A 15,308-nucleotide genomic window follows, 5' to 3' on the forward strand; every position below is an offset into this window, starting at 1 on the left:
TACCACTGTCCCGGGGTCAATTTATTTTCAATCAAGAGCATACTTAGAAGCATGCTTCCATATTCTTTGGTGTTTATCCTACAAGGCAAGTATATTTATAGCATGTGATCATTTTATTAAATTCACTTATTTTAAAGAACTACCTTGGCAAGCAATTGCCATTTTCCTAAGTTCAGTTACACATACAAAGCAAAATTGAGTCTAGAGTCTAGAATTGGGTTCTCCTGATTACCAGTCCATAATGTCCTAGCTACAGCTATGTGCTAATGCTGCAGGCTCTTTTGAATTATTACTACTAGTTCTAAATATCTAGAGAAACATCAGTAGTAATTTTCAAATTCATTTTATGGAAGAGTCAAGGAAGGTATGGATTAATGGGAAGAGCCATTATAGTGATATCAAAAAAAAAATTCAAGAAATCATTGAGGAAAACTGTCCCAATATCTTATAATTGGATGCAGAAATACTAATTGAAATAACCCACTGATCATCTCGTAAAAGATATTGCCAAATGAAAATACTTCAAAATATAATATTATGATTCCAGAGATCCAAGGTCAAGGAGAAGATCGTGTAAGCAACCAGAAATAAAGCATTCAAATATTTTGAGTCAGGGTCACATAAGATTTAGCATCCACCATGAAAAAGTTGCAAAGGGCTTGGAATATGATATACCAGAATTCATAAGAACTAGAATTACAACCAACTAGAATTACAATACAACTGAGTATAATCCTCCAGGGAAATACATGGATACTTAATGAAATACAGGACTTTCAATTATTCCTGGTGAAAAGGCCTAAGCTGAATAACTTGGTGTTCCAACACAAGACTCAAGAGAAGCATAAAAAAGCAAATAAGAAACAGAAATTATAAAAGACTTACTAAGATTAATTGGTTTACATAAGTATATGGGAAGGTGATATGTGTAACAGCCAAAAACTTTAACTTTATTAGGGCAGTTAGAGTCTCTGTATAGGGTAAGAATGAGAATTAATTTTGGTGGAATGATCTCAAAAAGAATTGAGGGGTAAGAAAAAAGGATGCCTTGGGAGAAGGGAGAAGAAAGAATAAAAAATGTTGAAAATTATCTCACATAAAAAGAATGCAGAGGATTTTTACAGTGAGGGGGGAAATGAGGGCATATAGGCGCTGCTTGAGCCTCACTCTCATCTGAACTGTTCAAAGAGTAATAGATATAGGAGGGGAAGGGGTTAAGTGAAAAAGGAAGTAATAAATTTAAAAGCATATTAAGGAAAGCAGGGGTCAGAAGAAAAATAGAATTTTGAGGAGGGTCAGGTCAAAAAAAGAAAGATAAACAGAAGAAAATAGATTGGGGGGAATACATAGTAATTATGATTGTAGAAGATGACAGATATATCTGAGCTCCCCCAAATTCCTCTCTTAGTAATATTAAACAACACTTCAAAATTAATTTTCTAAAGTCACAGAATTAAACAAAAAGATGGGGTGAAAAAATTTCCCAGCCCAAGACAATGTAAAATAGGGGCAAAGAAAGGGTGTTTTCACTGAGATGAGAGTGGAGCTCAGACCAGTATGGGACAGGCCACTATTGGCTGTTCCCCACCAAGCCAGCAATAGGGTTCAGGGGAGACTGAATGAGTGGTTGTGGCCACCTGAGCTCTCAGCCCACAGATGGGAAGGGGGTAGGAAGAGTGGTCAGAAGGAGGTTATAGGGAGCCCTTTGTTGACATTGGGAGTAGGATTCTGTTTCATTGCCCACATGTGGTTCTAGGATGCAGTCCTAGGGCAGGAAAAACACTAGCAATAGCAAGGACAGTGGTCACAGTTACAGGACAAAAAAAGTGCTTATTGTCACTCACAGACAAGAGCACAGGCCAGAAAGGCAGTGACCAGATCATTCATGAAATTATACCACTTTGAAAGAACTGAAAACTTTTAGACCCCCAGAACTAGCTCTGTAAACAGAGCCTTGAAAAACTTGAAGGTTGAGGTAGTGTCACCTTCACCCCGAGCAGAATCAAACTTTATCATAAACTTAAAAGTGAAGATGTAGGCTGGAAAAATGAGCAAGCAACAAAATAATTGCTTTGGTATAATTTCCATTGCTTGCATGTTCACTGTTTTAATTTTTAATGCTAATAATTTAGTTTTCTTAATACAGTTAGTTAAATTAACCAATGATTAGCTATTTTGTTGAGTTTTTGTGGAAGGAGTTTCTGATTTTATTTATTAGTTCAAAGCAAATAGTAGGAGTTATTTTGCCTATTTATATACCAATAAAATTGACAGTCTAAGTTAAATGGATAGATATTTACAAAAATATAATTGCCTAGATTAACAAAAGAGGAAATAGAATACTTAAATAACCTGTCTTAGGAAAAGTAATTAAACAACCAATAAATGAGCTTTTGAAGACAAACTCTGTAGGACTAAGTGGATGTACAAGTGAATTCTATCAAATATTTAAAGAATAATTCATTCTAATTCTCTATAAACTAAATATAAAAGGAGATAATGGAGTCCTACCAAGTCACATTTATGACACTTGTTTTAATATCAAAACTAAGGAGGCAAAAACAGAAAGGAAACTATAGGCATGTTCCTGTGATGATTATTGATGCAAAATCTTTAAATAAAATATTAACAAGGAGATTACAGCAGAGTGTATGTGTGTGTGTGTGTGTGTGTGTGTGTGTGCATGTGTGACAAAGATGCTATGCTATGACCCTGTGAGTGAGATTTATACCAGGAATATAGGCCTGGTTCAATAGTAGGAAAACTATAAGCACAATTGACCATGTGAATGATAATAAATCATGTGATTTTATCGATAGATGTAGAAAAAGTTTTTGACAAAATACAGTACTGATTGCTAATAAAAACACTGGAAAGCAGAGAAATAAATTTTACTTAACTTAAAACAATAATGGTTTGTATCTAATGCCACGAGCAAGCATCATCAATAACAGGGAAAATCTTGAAGTCTTCTGAATAAGATGAGGGGTTAATCAAGTGTGTCCACTTACACTACTAGAATTCGGTGTTCTATTAGAAATGTTAGATATTGCAATGAGACAGCAAAAAAGTTGTTGAGCAAATAATAGACAGCAAGGGGACAAAACTATCAATCTTTGCAAATGATAGTTTACTTACAAAATCCTAGAGAATCAACTGAAAACTAATTCAAACTATTAACAACTTTAGCAAAATCATTAGTATTTCATAGTATACTTAGTAGGAAAAGATAAAAAGAGAAATTCAATTTCAAATGTTTGCAGAGAATACCAAATACTTAGGAGTCTACCAGCCAAGACAAACCCAGTAACTATGTGTACATAATTAGAAAATACTTTTTGTACTAATGGAGACCTAAACAATAGGAGAAATACTACTTGCTTTTGAGTAGGCCAAACCAATAAAATAAAATGTCACTTCTACTCAAACTAGTTTACTTATTCATTGCCATATCAACCAAACTGTCAAATATATTTAATAGAGAAAAAAAGTAATTTTTAAAAAGTTATAGGAAAAAAAATCAAGAATATTGAGGGAATGGATGAAAAAAAAATATGAAAGAAGGTTACCTAGTAGTACCAGATTTCAAACTACATTATAAAGTAGTAATCATTAAAAAAAAAATTTGGTACTGTTTAACAATAGAGTGATGGATTAGTGTACCCAGTATACAGTAATAAATGATTATAATAATCTAATGTTTGATAACCTCATAGATTAAAACTTTTGTTACAAGAACTCACTATTTGACATAAAGTTCTAAGGAAACTGGAAATAAGTCTTTTATAAATTAGACATAGACCAATATCTCACACTATATACAAGATATAATCAAAATGGATACATGATAGAGATACAAATATGATATAAACAAATTAGGAAACCATGGAAAAATGTAGCTTTCAGATCTATGGATAGGGTAAGAGTTCTTGACCAAACCAAAGATAGAGAAGAACATTGGAGGTAAAATGAATGATTTTGATTTTAATTGTATTATTTTGGCGTATACAAAACTGATGCATCCAGACTTAAAAAGAAAGCTGGAAATTGGGGAAAATACATCAAATTTCTTTGATAAGTTCCTTATTTTTTCAATAAATAGAAAACTGGGTGGGATTTGTAAAAGTAAGAGTATTTTTCCAATTTAAAATAAAAATGGTCCACAGACAGAAACAAGACATTTTCAGAAGAGAACAAAGCTTTCAATATGCTCACGGAAAAATGCTCAGTCACTATTGATTAGATAAATACAAATCAAAATAACTCTCAGGTATCACCTCATAATTATCATATTGGCTAAAGTGACAGAAAAGCAAAATGACTAATACTGGAGTGTATGTGGATAACTTGGACAATAATGAACTGATCCAACCATTCTGGAGAAAAAGAGGAACTATACCCAAAGGGTTATAAAAATTTTTGACCTACCAATTAGGTCTGTATCCCGAAGAGATAAAAAAGGGGGAAATGGAGTATTTGTACAAAAATATTTGTAGAACCTCTCTTTGCATAGCAAAGAATTGGAAATTTAAGGTGTGTCCATCACTTGGGGACTGACTGAACATGTTGTTATATGAGTTTCATTAGATATTATTTTGTTATAAGAACTAATGAGCAGGATATTTTCAGGAAAAAAAAAACCTGTGAAGACTCATGCCCACTGATGCTAAGTGAATTGAATAGAATTAGGTGAATACTGTATGCTTTAACAAAATATTGTAGTGATGATTAGCAGTGAAAGAATTAGATACTCTGGTCAATACAATGGTCCAAGAAAATGACAAATAACTCATGAAGAAAAATGCTATCCACCTCTGAAAAGAGAACTGATAAACTCTGAGTGCAGTTTGAATTTGATTGAGGGGAGAGCAGGAGGAATTTTGCACTAACGTCTCAATTGAGAGGGAAATTAAAAGGGGGAAATGTTACGAATTTAACATTAGAAAAAGAACAAAAGAAAAAAAGGAATCAATGTCAAGTAAAACAACAACAAGGAAATAAGTTGATCAACAGAGGTAAAGGGTTGGGTTGAGGTTGAATAAAAGAAAAATTGTGGGTATAGTTTTGCCTAATAGTAGAACAACAACAACAACAACAAGACCAAACTAATTTTAGTGACAAAATATTGCCTTAGAGGAGGAAGTGAAACATACAAAAATCTTAATTCAGAAAAAAAGAACAATTGGAAGAAAAATTAAATCTAATTCTCATGACATCAAATATAAATGAAAAACATCTAGAATAAGAAGGCTAATGGGTCTTGTATTAAAAAATGAACAGTCAAATGAGGAACGAATTCATTGCATTACATATCTCTAATGAAGGTTCTCTATCTGAACTATATAGACAGTTTTGACAAATATGGACAGCTAACTGGCACAGTGGATAGAGCACTGAGCCTGGAGTCTGAAAGACCAGAGTTCAAGTCCGACCTCAGACATTCACAAGCTGTGTGACCCCGTATAGGTCACAATCCCCTATCCACATAAAACTGTATAAGGAAATTACAAACCACTCCGGTATCTTTTCCAAGAAAACCTCGAAGACAGTATTAAAATTCTAAAAGACATGACATCAGAAGATGAGCCTCTCAGGTCAGAAGGTCCTAGTTACTGTGGTCCATGGAGGTATGAAGAGTTGCATATCAATGAATGACTGAATAACAACAATTGCAAATGTAAAAAAAAAACAAAAAGCATTGCACACTATTTGAAAAACCAGGGGAAAATAAAAGTTCTCAAAAGAATCATAAATATATATATATATATATATATATATATATATATATATATATATATATATATATATATATAATATATATACATGTATATATATAACATATATATATATATACATGTACATATATATAATGTATGTATGTATATTAAATCAAATGATAGAAATCTTTAAATAACACTAAGGAAAATAGAAATCAAAGTAACCTTTAAGTTTTCTCTCACAGCTAGTAAATTAGCGAAGATAGCTAGCAAAAATAGTTCACATTCAAAGGGTTATGCAAATGCAGACACTAATGCATTATTAGGAGAACTGCAAATTAATATAACCACTTGAAAAAAAATATTTGGAATTATTCAACTGAAGTGTCTAAAACTTAGACATATACATATGCATACACATATACATATAAATACTTACAGGTACATGTATGTGTATGTGTATATATGTTTGTGTGTGTATAAATGTATATAATTTGACCTAGAGATTTTACCAGTAGGCCAATGACCTAAAGAGGCCATTGATAAAGTGAAAGTATGTGTATGTATATGTGCATGTGTGTATGTACACACAAATATGTATTATATTTGTGTGTGCATGCATGTGTACACATATGTACACATGCACATAAAAATATTTATTACAGAAATAACAATATTTTGTGTTAGCAAAGAACCAGAAACAAATTTGTTCCCTATTGACTAAAGAATTACAGTGGTGTAAGAATATAGTAGAATATAAATACTATTGTAAATGGTGACCAATACAGAAAATTAGCTTTATATTAACTGTTGAAAAATAAAACAAGCAGATCCAAGAAAATAATATGCACAATGACTACAAAAATAGAAACGAATATAACAACAAGTACAAAATAAAAAATAAAAATAAAAGTTGCAAAATTGTAAAGAGCAAGCTTGGTCCTAAATAAGAAATATATAAAAGACAATTCTCACTCCTTTGCAGAAGTGGGAACTCAGGTTTGAGAACACTGCATATTTCATCATTTTCTTAATATATGGATTGATTTTGCTGATTTCCTTATCCCCTTTTTTCTCAAATAACTTTGTTATGAATGATGACTAATTTGGAAGGTTGGTGGAATATAGGTGACATTTTAGAGAATATAAAAATAAAAGGTATAATTACAAATCTTTTGCCCCTCCTTAAGCATTCTGATGCCTCCACTCTGTTCCTAGGAACTCTTTACGTTGTTGCTAGATTTAGTGGAGAGTCTAATGGCAGCTCAATACTCTTGATTCCAAGAGATCCACCAGCTTTAGCCTCACCTATAGCAGAGATAACTTTTTCTCATGTCTCCTCTTTTCTTATTAGTTGTCTTGTATTGATCCTTTCTCTCCTTTGGTCCTCTCTTCATTCCCAACATAAGTATTAATCATAATAATAAACTATTCAGAAAATATTAACCACCATAGACTTCTGGCAGATGGTGGTCCTATTTCAGTCATCCACTACAGCATAAATATAAACCAAGTTCTAGTTAGTACCAATAGATTATAAGCCTTGTCAGTCCTTACCAAGTTTGAAATTCTTAATGTAAAGAAAGACCTAGTGATAGATTTTGCATCTTATGTGCAAGGACTGCCTTAGCTAAGTATGAAAATGCTCATGATCAGAAGATTGAGCACCAGTTTTCGAAAAATGTCTACTAAGACACAGGGAGTTGGTTATTTACACCTGTAGAGAGAATCAGCTGATGAATTTTTGGATTGTATGAAGTACTTTAAAAAATAACTAGAATATAAATTGGCTGCTAAGTGTCAGACACTGCTATAGGGGCAAGGCTAACCAGAAGGCAAAGACAAGGCAAAGGAAAAAAATGTTCCTTCCCTCAAGGATCTTACATTCTCCTGTGGGTAGATTGAGCAAAAATCATGAAGATAAGAAAACAAAATAAATACATATCAAATACAATGTGATTTGGGTAAGGAAGAGGGAAGAGGAAAAAAAAAAGAAGCAATTTCAATAAAACCAGTTTCTAATAAGGTGTTATTTAGCAACTGAAACCAGCTCAGAGCCTCAAGTCTCTCTAAGGCATTCCAATTATGAGAGGAATGATTGTCCCTGAAGCAGACTCCAGGTTCTTCAACATGGAAAAACATCATCAGAGGGGCTCTGTATATGTGCTATTTCCATTATCCAATTAAGCAAAATTTTTCATAGAGCATTTCATTAGACATGGTTATAGAAATATGTCTCAAACCATAGTCACCCTAATTTAATAAATTCCTTCATTAGCACATTGGAACGCACCTTGAACTGGTTTCAGTTGCTAACCATATGATTAAGTAAATAATTTTAGATTATTTTAGTAGCTCTAAAGTAGGGTTTTTTAAAAAAGGCAATAGTGATCAATCCTTAGACATATACTTTTTAGTTTCTCTCTTTTGTTCTTATTCCTTTGTTGCTGGCATCTAGTAAATCATTCAATAATTTTTTAACACTTACTATACTTCAGGTACTGTGAGAGAAAATACTTTAAATAAAAAAAAATGTAGTCCTTTTCACTTCTGAGATTGACATGTGGCCTCATGGAAATGAAATTTGGTTCTTTTTTCCTAACATTTCTTCTTCTCTGTTGTATATTGTTTTAGATTGTAGATTTGAACTGTCTGAGTTTTAAATGGTCAGGAGATTGAACCACTAGATATCAACAGCATTGAAATTTGGCAACTAGCCTAACATTAATGTCCAAGGAATAAGAAATGACATGTAGGGTTAGGAATTTTGAGAACTTTTTCAGCAGTAATTCCATATCTGAATGTGAATCTTGTGGGAGTGATGCAATATGGAAATGTTTCTGAGTGAGCCCATTATCCTAAAATCAAAAGGTGGGCAGGGCAGTAAGAGGCATTATGCTTTTAAAGTGCAATTGACAAATACCCCTGTCCTTTATATCTAAGAAAGAGCCAAGAGCCATGTCCTTTTGTCCACTTCTCACCTTTCCACACGTAGGAAGGCTTGGGTCGAAACCAGATAGGCTCTAGTGTAGATCTAGAAGCTGTTCCTTTAAGTTGGGCATTTAACAGTAACCAAAGTATTTTATATCCATACATATTTCTCAAGATTCAATTGAATAGAAAGCTCATCCTGGTACCCCTAATTCCCTGCTATACCCTTTCTTTTGCTTTGCTCATAATACATTGGTTGGCCATCCTCAAAAGCCAGAGTTTTGAGTGGATGCTGCCCCACAAAGCCCTACAAACCTGGGGTAGGTTTCTAGAAACAACTCTTTGCCACATTTTCCTTTCAGAATAGTTATGGTTTTCTTCTAACTCTCAACAAACGTTATGGAATAATATCTTTAATGCCAAATGGAAATTGTTTGCCACATGGGATAAATTATAAAAATGGTCTATGTTAAAAGAATTAAAGGTCTCTTCTGTCTTCTCTACTCTTTACCTTTCTCTCTCTCTCTCTCTCTCTCTCTCTCTCTCTCTCTCTCTCTCCTCTCTTTTTCTTTCTCTCTCTCTCTGTCCAGCAGAAATCCTTTAAAATAGGTTCAGATGCTTTTTCTGCCTCAACAAATCTCTTCTAATGCAACAGGAATTGGTTTTTTTTTACAACAAACAGTAAATATGAATATTTCAATGCATATGGTAGAACAAAAAGGATGGTTATACGTAAAAGTGATCTTCAAATGCATCATTCTTTTAAAGAAGTATATGGCAATTTTAATAAAATAGTGACAAAATTATCTTTCCTTTTCTGTTCACCTCTAAAGTGAAGGTGCTATTGATGATCTTTTTTTTCCTTCTGCTCCTCACCTCTATTCTTTTTTTCTTCCTCTTCTTTCACCTGCTTATTCCTATTCCTTCTTTATCTCCTCCTGTTCCTCTGTCTCCTTTTTCTTTCCTCCTCCTCATTCTTCTTCTTCTTCTTCTTCTTCTTCTTCTTCTTCTTCTTCTTCTTCTTTTCTTCTTCTTCACCCCTCCTCCTTTTCCTTTTATTCTACTTCTCTACTGCTACCCAACATTTGCTTCCTCCTTCAAATAGAAGTCCTACCTTATAATGAGTAAGTGCAGCCATGAAAAAAAAAAGTTAAAAAAAATTTGATTACTATACCGAAAAATGAAATGAACATTTCAAGACTTTTGTCCCAAAGAGAGAGAGCTAAAATGGTTAAGAGGTAGCGACTCACTTGAGCTGTCTCCAAAACAACTCCCAATATGGTTATAATGCCATAAGGAAATTCCTGTAGCAAAAGAACCCACAAAAGTATGGAATGAAATAATTTTCAGCCAAAGTCAACTAATTAAGTCAGTAGTAAAGGTCTGTCACACCTGGGTGACAGTGGAACACAGTCCAGAGCAGGCCATGTCAAGGACCTTCATCACAGTTCCAAACTTCACAAAACAAATCCTTTTATCAAGGAAATTTGTTTTGTGAAATTTACATTAAGTCAAAGGACCACACTTGAAGAACTTGAGGGCCACTTGTTGCCTCAAGGCCACAGGTTCCCCACCCACACTTTATGTCATACTACCTTGTAAGAACTAAAAACTTATAGGTCTCAAGAAGAAATCTATGAAAGCAAGTGCACAAAAACCCTGAAACTTGGGACAGTTTGTCTTCCACCCTGGAAGAAGGGCCTACTTTAAGAAAGAGTTAAAAGCAAAGAAATATGATGGGAAAATGAGCAAACAACAGAAAAAATTCTGACCATAGAAAGTTAGTGTGGTGATAAGGAAGATCAAAATGCATACTCAGAAGTAGATAACAAAGTCAAAGCTGCTACATCCAAAGCCTCCAAGAACAATTAGAATTGCTCTCAGGCCATGCAGGAGTCCAAAAATGATTTTGAAAAAATCAAGTAAGAGAGGTATAGGAAAAATTGAGAAGAGAAATGAGAGTGATGTAAAAAAAAATAATGAAAAAAAGTGTTAACAGTTTGGTAAAGGAGATAAAAAAATAACTGAAGAAAATAACACCTTAAGAAACAAATTAAGCCAAATGGCAAAAGAAGTACAAATATCCAATAGGGAGAATAATTCCTTTAAAAGCTTAACTGGCTAAATGGAAAAAAAAAAAGGCATGAAAATTCACTAAAAAAAAAAAAAACTTCCAGAAAAAGTAGAATTGGCCAAATAGAAAAGGAGGTATAAAAGATCACTGAAGAATTCTTTAAAAATTAGAGTGGAATAAATGGAAGTTAATAACTTTAAGAAATCAAGAAACAATAAAACAAAACTAAAAGAATAAAAATAGAAGACAACATGAACTATCTCACTGGAAAAAAATAAATGACCTGGAAAATAGCTCTAGGAGATACCATTTAAGAATTATTGGACTATGTGATAGCCATGATAAAAAAAAAAGGAGCCTAGATATCATCTTTTAAGAAATGATCAAGGAAAACTGCCCTGATATTCTAGAACCAGAGGTTAAAATTGTAACTGGAAAAATCCAGCAATCATCACCTCCTGAAAGAGATCCTTAAATGCAAACTCCCAGGAATATTTTACCCAAATTCCAGCAGTCCCAGGTCAAGGAGAAAATATTGCAAGAAGCCTAAAAGAAACAATTCAAATACCATGTAGCCACAACCACATAACACAAGATTTAGCAATCTCTTTATTAAAGGATCAGAGGGCTTGAAATATGATATTCTAGATGGCAAAGGAGCTAGAATTACAACCAAGAATCACTTGACAGAGTAAAACCAAGTATAATCCTTCAGGGGAAAAATTGTATATTCAATGAAATAGAGGCCTTTCAAGCATTCTTCATGAAAAGAACATTGCTGAAGATAAAATTTAACTTTCAAATATAAGACTCAAGAGAAACATGAAAAGGTAAACAGGAAAGGGAAATCATAACGGACTTCTTATTGTTAAACTGTTTACATTCTTACATGGGAAGATATTTGTAACTCATAAGTACTTTCTCATTTTAGGGCAGTTAGAAGAAATATATACAGAGAGCCCAGGTATAAGATTAATATGAAGGGATTATATCTAAAAATAATAAAATTAAGGGATGAGAGAAATGTACTGGGATAAAGGGAAAGATAGCAGTAGAATGGGTATATTATCTCACATAAAAGAGGCAAGACAAAGTTTTTACAATGAAGGGCAAGTGGGTGGAGGTGTGGGGAAGTGAGTGAACCTTACTCTCAACGTAGTTGGCTCAAAGAGTGAATAACATGTGCACTCAATTGGGTAATAGAAATCTATCTTTCCCTACAGAAAAGTAAGAGGGGAAAGGGGATATTAAAAGGGGAGAGAGAGTGATAGAAGTTAGGGCAGATTGGGGGAGGTGGTAGTCAGAAGCAAAACACTTTTGGTGAGATACAGGGTAAAAGGAGAAAGAGAAAAGAATAAAAGGGGGGGTATGTTGGAGGGAAAAGGCAGTAGTAACTGAAAACATTGAAAGAAGTTTCTCTGATAAAAGCCTCATTTCTCAAACATAAAAAACAGAGTCCAATTTATAAAATTAATAGCCATTTCCCAATTGATAAGTGATCAAAAGATATGAAGAATTTTCAGATGAAGTAATCAAAGCTATCTGTAGCCATATGAAGAAAAGTCTCTAACATACTATTTTTTGGAGAAATGCAAATTAAAATAAATCTGAGGTACTACCTCATACCTATTAGATTGGCTAATAAGACACTAAGAAAGATGACAAATGTTTGAGGATATATGGGAAAATGAGACATTAATGATTGTTGGTGGAGTTGTGAACTGATTCATACTTTCTGTATAATAATTTAGAATTATGCCCAAAGGCCATAAAACCATTCATACCCTTTGACCTAATAATACCAGTACTAGATCTATATCCTGAAAGAGACCAAAAAAAGGAAAAAGATATACAGGTACAAAAATATTAATAACTGCTCTTTTCTGATGGCAGAGAATTGGAAATTAAAAGGATGCTTATCAATTGGGGAGTGGTTGATCAAATTATGGTATATGATTACATTACATCTAAGTAGTGATGAGCAAGATGTTCTCAGAAAAAAATAACTTGGAAAGACTTAGATGAACTGAAACAAAGTGAAATGTACTGTGAGCAAAGTAACAGCAATATTGATCAACTATGCATGACTTAGCTATTCTCAGTATTACGATGATCCAAGACAACTTGGAAAGACTTATGATGAAAAATGCTATCCACCCCCAGAGATAGAGCTGATGGGTTCTGAGTACAGATTGAAACATATACTTTTAACATTTATTTTTCTTGAGTTTTTTTTTTTTGAGGGGTGTTCTTTCACAACATGAATAGTATGGAAATATTTTGCATGACTATACATGTATAATGTATATGGAATTGCGTGTCTTCTCATTAGAGGAAGTGGAGAAGGAGGACAGGATAGAATTTGGAACTCAAACATTTAAAAAATAAAAGTTAAAATTGTTTTTATATGAAACTGGGGAAAAATTAAATACTAAATAAAAGTTTAAAAACAGATTTTCTCGTTAGATCTTTGAAATTAAGTCATCTATTCACTAACCCCAGTTATTCTACAAAATTCACCCTCTTGGCCACCATAACAAGTACAATTTCAAATTAAAAAAAGTCTTATTCTTCAGTCTTTCCCAACTAGGTTAACACCATTCTCTCTGATACCTACTTGTCTTTATGTCAGCATGAGATTGCTAACCTTTCACTCTGCTTAATGGGGATGATTTCTCTTTATCTTTCTTTTCAAATTGTCTTGTACCAACCCCACCATTATCCCTATAGGCTTTCCCCTCTATGTGGGGCAATTTGATGTTATTCCTTCCCTTTTTCCTATTCAGGCAAAACCATTTACCATGTTGAAAATTTCCATAACATATGAAGATAAGAAATAAATTTTCTTAGGGAAAAATATTTTGTTTTGTTTTGTTTTTGTAATATGTTTGGTAGAAGAGAGGGTGAAAACAGGGAAAAACTAGAAGTAAATTCAGCAATGATATATAATAATGGTTTGCAATGACCAAACTTAAACATTTATGTCTCTGTGTACAAGACAAATTTAGAAATGTGAATATCCTATATATTTAGATATTAAAAAAAAACAGAATGCATATTACACAGATGATTTTTCATTCTCATTCTACAATTTTAATTTTATTATTGTCTTCATAGGATTTGGGATCATAAATTCAGTGTTTTATCCTTGAAACATTTCAGATATTTCCCTCTGTACTGTGAAACTATTTAACAAGGTTTTCTTAGCCTTTCAAGCTCAGTGAATTTGTAAGAGTTACAGCAATGTGGATTTCTAATTTTATCCTCTGAAAACCAGAAGGAATTGAGGTGGTTAGGGGCTGCAGGGCAGCAGTCAACTATTACAGCATAAAAAATAATAATAATAGTGTTTGCTCCACTGAAGAAAGTGACTGGGGAATACAAAGGCTGATTTGCAGCTGAGTACAGAAATATTGACTCCTCAAAAGCAAACAGAAGAAAGAAAATATAAAACATTTTAGAGAGCAATGCTGAGAGATTAGGTCAGCCTTCAAATCACTTACTACAAGTCAACTAAATTAACCATAGGAGACAAGCTACTGGGAGAAACTTCAGGATTTTGTTCAATAGGTGGATGGTTTTGTACACTATTCTCTTCTTTATTCTTTCAAGGATGCCATTTCAGGACCATTTCATATTGTTGAAGTTTCCATGGCTTTATTTTGAAAGAAAAAAAATGTATTGAAAATTCCTCACCGTCAAGTTTCTTATAATTATAACTTAACAAAGTAATCCATACTGAATGCCTAAATAAAAGATAACAAATATGCAAAGTGAAAGATCTTGAGGCCCCAAGAAACTCAGGTTATAAATTTAAAATAGAGAATGTGCAGAAGCTATATAGCTAACAGACTCAAAGGATCTATAATTCACCCACAACATAAATACTCCTTAACATACTTAAGTCATTTTGAATTACATATGAGTCATTACATAGTATTTATAGTTGAGTGTGGTTCTCAAACTAAAATAATATCAAGGCACAATGGGACTGAATGAATCTTTTTCATAAGAATTCTTAATTTGCATATTTTGACTTTTATTCCAGATTTTACTATCTAACTGTAACATTCATCAGAGTTTTAGCATTGAACTCCCTTCCTCTCATAACAAAAAACATTTGCAGAAGAAAAAAAAATTTAAAGAACTTCAGAAGTGGGGACTTCTGTGTTTGAGGAAAATATGAGGTGGAATCCTCTAAAAAACCAGTTTCACCCATGATCATTGCTGCTGGGCTGCTTCAGGGTCATAAGAAAGTGCTTTATCTTTACAATGTTCCTTTCAATCTTTGATAGCAAAAGGAAGAGGCCACATAGACTCCTTGATAATTAATTTAATTGTTTTCATTATCATGTATTTATATAAATTAATCCAAAGGCTAGGTATTTCATTGGACAGGTGAGAGCTAAAATTAAAGGGAAAGATCCCACCTCTTCAAAACTCTGAAGTGCTAGAATTGTTATTCATTTTTCAGTTTTATTGATGTGTTCTATATTTACATTACAAACTTACAGGTTTCTCCCACTTCTGTAGAATTATCTTATATTTCTATGCCAAATATTATGTATGCATATGTGCTGATGTGC

The sequence above is a fragment of the Phascolarctos cinereus genome, unplaced genomic scaffold (assembly GCF_003287225.1).
Source record: "Phascolarctos cinereus isolate Bilbo 61053 unplaced genomic scaffold, phaCin_HiC Scaffold_7;HRSCAF=346, whole genome shotgun sequence".
Classification (NCBI taxonomy): Eukaryota; Metazoa; Chordata; class Mammalia; order Diprotodontia; family Phascolarctidae; genus Phascolarctos; species Phascolarctos cinereus.